Source organism: Zingiber officinale, chromosome 1A, assembly GCF_018446385.1.
Source record: "Zingiber officinale cultivar Zhangliang chromosome 1A, Zo_v1.1, whole genome shotgun sequence".
Lineage (NCBI taxonomy): Eukaryota > Viridiplantae > Streptophyta > Magnoliopsida > Zingiberales > Zingiberaceae > Zingiber > Zingiber officinale.
The window spans coordinates 45,782,621-45,788,613 of NC_055987.1; the positions used below are offsets into that span (position 1 = coordinate 45,782,621).

At 37.1% G+C, this 5,993-nt stretch overlaps 1 non-coding gene across 1 annotated transcript; it reads left to right on the forward strand.

Annotated features, from left to right (window-relative positions):
• The first annotated feature begins 2,564 nt into the window (after positions 1-2,564).
• LOC122039144 lies at positions 2,565-2,670 on the forward strand. Its single transcript, XR_006128037.1, has one exon. It is a non-coding gene; the product is annotated as a small nucleolar RNA R71 (small nucleolar RNA).
• Positions 2,671-5,993: the final 3,323 nt, after the last annotated feature.

Sequence of the window (5,993 nt, forward strand, 5' to 3'; positions counted from 1 at the left end):
ACCCGAACCCGACCCATATAACCCGAAAATCTGATTCAAAATGACTTTTTTGGGCTATTTTCCCTATAATTCTTCACTTTTATCTCAATACTCCATCATTATCATACAAACATGATATTAATATACATAAAAACATCTAAATTTTTAAAATAAAATTTGATTTAACCCAAAAAAAATCCACAAAATCCTTTATTTAAGTCAACCCGGGTCAACCCGAACCTGACCCGACCCAACCCGAAACTTTTTTACTCTCCAACCCTCCAACCCGAACCCGATTTTTTTTTGGGTCAACTCGAGTTGGGTCGTCGGGTCGGGTTCATTTTTGACACCCCTATCCGGAGTATTGTATTGTTGGTTGTGTAAGCCTAGTCGGCTAGCAGTTTTGTATTTGGTTTGTATTTGGTTTCTGTCATTTTCCGTTGTGTTTTGGTTTTGGTATAGCCGAGTGGGCTGTTAGAGCTACATATAACTGCGTGGTTGCGTTTTTATTGTATCAGCCGAGTAGGCTGCATATAAACTACATGGTTGTGTGTATATTCCAGCCGCCTGTGGCTGATGTATATTGTGGATGTATGAAGTTTCAGATTGTCCGCCGTACAGGGGAGGTGCTGCCGAAATTTCTTCAGACAGGGACTCCTCCGGGGTGTGACACATCTAATGCATCCCCCCAGACTTAAACTTTTCATTGTCCCAATGAAAACTAAAAACAATGTGGAGAAGATTTATGAAATTTAGAGAAGTTACCAAGTGATGAGCTCCAAATGGTTGACATTCATGTATTAAAAATACTCCTCTATCCAATGCTCACATTCCTCCACAACTTTGAATTCTATAAAAATAAGATAGACAAGAAAAATTAAGTAGAGGATACATGTTTATTAGAAAGAAAGAACTAAAGACATAAAAGAAAATAAGGAAAATGAACTTGGGTTGCCTCCCAAGAAGCGCTTGTTTAAGGTCATTAGCTCGACCACCTTATTAGATTCATCGAAATCTCGCTCTTGGAGGGGTAAGATATTTTAGAACCCTCCTACCAAGGGCTCTTATTATGGAGAGAGCTTTCATCAAAGGAGCTATAAAGTAAAGTATAACTCTATCCATTTTCGTCTTCTTGGAAATTTTTTCAAGTGGTCGAAGACGGTTCAGATTGAGCTTCCAATTATTGGCCCATGTGAAATCTGCACATCCAAAAGAAAAACAAATCTCCCATAAGCATGTTATATAGTATAGAGCTAGAACCATATCAACATAAGATGAATAAGTAATAAAAACTGAATCACATCCAACAAAGTCAATTATAAGTACCTCCATAAAGTTTTCCAAAAGATCACAAGAAATACTAACCTTACTTTGCTGAGAAATACCTGAAATTTCTAAACATGTAGATGTGACTTCCTCTGAATCAAATGATGGTTCTGGCTCTAGCTCAGGTATTGATGATATCAATGATGGTGATTCTTAAGACTCTGCTAGCTCTGCATAAGTCCTTACACATTGTTCCACAACATGATCAATTCTTAAAACCTCTAAGGGTTGTGTTGACAAAGGTGGTGATCCTTGAGATGCTGCTTCCACAACACAACTCCCTACATATTCTTCCATATCATCATCATCAAGACATACATCAAAAAATAAACCAACATCTATGTACTCAATAGGAGAATCAATAACAAGAGGATTAATAACTTCACTTGCAGTTTTAAGTTAATCTACCACATCACATTCATCATCTGAAAATTCAATGTCACTATAACACCTTATAAAATTTTGAGGTAGATCTGAAAACTTATTTACCACTGCATTATCAATAAAATCCTCATCTAAAAAATCCTCATCTTCATATACATTCAAAAATCTACACTCAACCATATTAGTGTCACAGGATTTGCCGAAGTCTTTATTTTCATTGACCCCCACTAATCTTTGTGACCCTTAGTGAAGGTCCTGGGAAAGACTGAACTTCCTTTTTCCCAAATTCCCTTTGAGCTTTTGGAGGAGGTCCAACTTGCTTATCTAGTGTTGGTGTGATTAATCGTTGAGGGAAAGATACTTGTGGCCTTTGGGAACTTCCTAGAGAAATGGAACTGAGTTCTTGTGATCTTCTATTATTCTTCTCCTCAATTCTAAACATGTCATTCTTCAGAAGTTCTTCATGATTTTTGCCACTTCTCAACCCAACATCATCACACTTTTCATTAGATCTTGACTGTGTAGGAGGGGGATCTTCTTTAAACCATTTTGAAACAATACTATCAAGCTTTGCCCCCAAATGTTTGAACTCCTCACTCTGTGACTTGTGAATTTTAACATTTTTAGGTGGTGGAACTTCATTTTGTATGACAGACTCTCTTCCATTTATGGCTTGCACTTCTTGAATATCTAAGGGAAATTCCATCCAACTTTTGTTCGACCATTCATGGAGGTTCAATGACACTTGATCAATTAATGAATAAGCTCCATCTACACTTTTGTCCATAAAAGAACCTCCAACTGATGAATCCAATAAACTCTTGTCTGAGAAAGAAATCCCCCCATAGAATATGTGCAAAATCAACCATTTTTCAAAACCATGATGAGGGCACTGTCTTTGAAGACTCTTGAATCTATCCCATGCTTCAAATAATGATTCTCCATATACCTGAGCAAAATTTGTTATGCAATTCCTCATATACACTGTTCTACTTAGAGGGAAAAAATGATTCAGAAATTACTTTTCCAATTGTTCCCAACTTGTGATGCTTTGAGGACAGAGAGAATATAGCCAAGTCCTTGATTTATCCTTGACACTGAAAGGAAATGCCATCAATTGAACTGCATCTGCTGATACTCCTTCACATTTCACCAAATCACAAATCTCTTAAAATGTTTCAAGATGAAGATAAGAACTTTCTGATACTTCTCCTCCAAATTTGTGACCTTGTATCATGGAAATTATCTCTGGGTCTAGTTGGAAACTTTCTGCTTCAATGTAACGACCACCCTTCTTACTACTAATACTCTCTAAGGATGACCGTTACTTATCTACTAACTCTACTTAACCGGTATAATTAAAAATCACATGGAGAAACCCTACCGAAAAATTTCGACAGAGTCTCCCCTGTATCGGTGACCTTATTCAACAATACATGTAATATATACTCAGCCACAAGCGGCTGGAACACATATCAATCAACCACGCAGTATAATAAATCCAAAATAAAGAAAACAACACAAGAAATCATCACACAAGATTACAATTCTTCTACCACGTCCTAATCATATCAAAATAACAAATACTATCTCAAATACTCCTAACATAGCAAAAGACAATAAAAACTAAACTAAAACTTCTTTCATAGTCCCAAGGCTTCCATAGTCCTGGCATCACACATCCTTCAAACACCTCCTTGTCGCCTTCCTTTCTATATCTTTTCCTTTCCTGTATCTGCAGTAAGAGGAAGTGTAGTCTATAAGCAAAATTTGCTTAGTAAGCGCTATCTAACTCACAAAATCTCGATATGCATGAGGATATACTGAAATCTAAAACTGAATGCTCAAAAGGAAATCTACTCATGCTCATCTACTAGTGAAAGAAATATACTGGAAGGCTAAACATGTAAAGTAAATCTATACAATCATGCTAGCATAAAGAACTAAGCTTACTGAATTCTAAACACCTTCTGAATCTTATTTCACTTGTTTAAAGACTTATTCTTTAAATACTTTATACTTATGTAAAACTTTCAAAAACTTATACTTATAATACTTCAAAATAATAATCAACTTCTTCTTGGGCCCGACAACTGTGCTTTTACTTTTGTAACGACCCGACCCATTCGGCGGCCCATTTGGCGGCCCATTTGGTGACCCTATGGTCGTCGACCGTCTACCGTCGGCCGAGCCGTTACTACTAGGTTATCTAAACCTAGGGACGACTATGGGAGCCCAACCCAAGGACAGAGAGTCCAGTACAGTGCCACTGATAAAAGTAAAATACTTGTTATCTTTTAATACTTCTAATATATAATGCCTCGGCATTTTCTTTAAGCACCTTGTGTGCCAAAATCCCTAAAGTCTTGACCTTGGGATCTACTTAAGGCCTTGGCCTTCTTCTTTCTTTTCTTTATCTTTCTTACACTTGTTAATACTTCTAATAAAAGAATGCTTCTTTAAAAACTGAGATGTTTAAACAAATTCTAACTTTGAAATACTTACACCAAAAATCTTCCTACTATGCTAATAAAATTCTGCATATTAAGCTTCATAAAAATATGTTCTAAGATTGGAGTTCTGCATGCAACACCTATCAAAATCTGCAAGCAATACTTATGAAAGTCTGCATATCATATAAGCTTAAACTAAATCTAAAACTTGTTAGAATTAAAACCTACACTACACAACTATTCAAAACTGAACGATTTGAATTGAGTTTCATGGCAGCAAAGGGACTTCATTCATTTCCTATAACTAATTTCATGCATAAAGTCAATGAGCTACTGAAGAATAATTCATCTCTTGCATAGTAAAACTAGAGAATAACCCACAGGTATTAGAACTAGCATAGAGAACTTGAACTACAGCAAACTACAATAATTAGTATGAACCTAACAAATCTGATTCATTCTATAGCTTATAAGGAAAATCTGATTTAAAACCAAAACGATTGCTCACAAAAATCTGCATTAAAACGAACGAGTGCTTACACATCTGCGTTAACTAGATAACTGCATATGAAAACTGCATTATAAACCAAGGTGATTGCTACCAAAACTTGCATTAGAAACTAAAACGATAGCTTACAAGTCTACATTAAAACATACATGACGGCACAAAGCTGTACAAACCGAAAATACTACACATACGTCTAAGAGCTAAATGAAAACTAAAATCTGCTCATGCTTCAATTAAAAGAAAATCTGTACACTTGGATGAACGTAGCAAGGAAACATAACCCAAAGCTAACAATCCTGTCGAAGTTAAAAAGAAACCTAATTTAAACTCGTTCAAAACTTAACTTTTGCCAAGCAACAAAAGACACAATCGAAACTAACAGCAAGGCTGCTCGTGCCCCTCTAGCACAGATCTAGACCTGCACAGCAAGGTCCACAAGGCTTGCTGGAATTTTAAAACAAAACCCATATAAAACTTGTTCACAGCTTAAACTTATATAAGGCAACCGAAATTAAATCATTATGGGCAACTAGATATCTGGTAAGAGGAATCACAACCGGACCAAATCTATAATTCGAAACAATATAATCCGTTTCTCTTCTCTGATATTCTCGGCAGAAAACTAAAGACTGAAGGAAACATGAATCCTTAAACTATTTTAGATAACTTAAGGACACAAAGGATTTAGATAAGAACACAATCTATTCTTCCTTTGAAGGTCACGGCAGCAACCCTAATCTAACCTTCTTCACAGAACAAGTTCGGAACACAAAAGAAATAGAAATCCGAAGCTATCCTACTGCAGGTGAGTAAGCGACTTACCTATCATTGGACTCAAAATCGGGAAGAGGAGCTGCTAGGGTTCGATGAAAACTCAAGTTCTCGACCTCTCCTTGCGCCCAATTGCTCTTCTCGACGAGAGGGGCTTGATGGTGGGAAGACTTTGTAGAGAGGGGCGCTCGCCGGCCGCCGGAGATGCCCTAGCTTTGATTGCGATTTCGCCCAAGCAGAAATCGCCGACGCCGCGCGTGAGGAAAAGGGTTCTCGGGCCAAAAGGGAAAACCTAAGTTCTCCTTTTAATAACCCGGTATTCTGTTAATAACTATCACTTAAATATATTTTGCTCCTTCTTAAATTAACAAACTCTGCTGGCGCAGTTGGTTGGCTGTGTTCCGCTTAAAACTTTGCTGCGGTCGGAGGTCTTCGGGCCGAGCCTCGGCTTGGCCCTTTTTCAACCTTTTATTTCTATTATCTATAACCACTACTTAAATTTATTTCATTCTCTATTTGTTCACAAAACAGCCATGGAATAGCTGGTTAGCAGGTTTAAACCGAAGCCACAG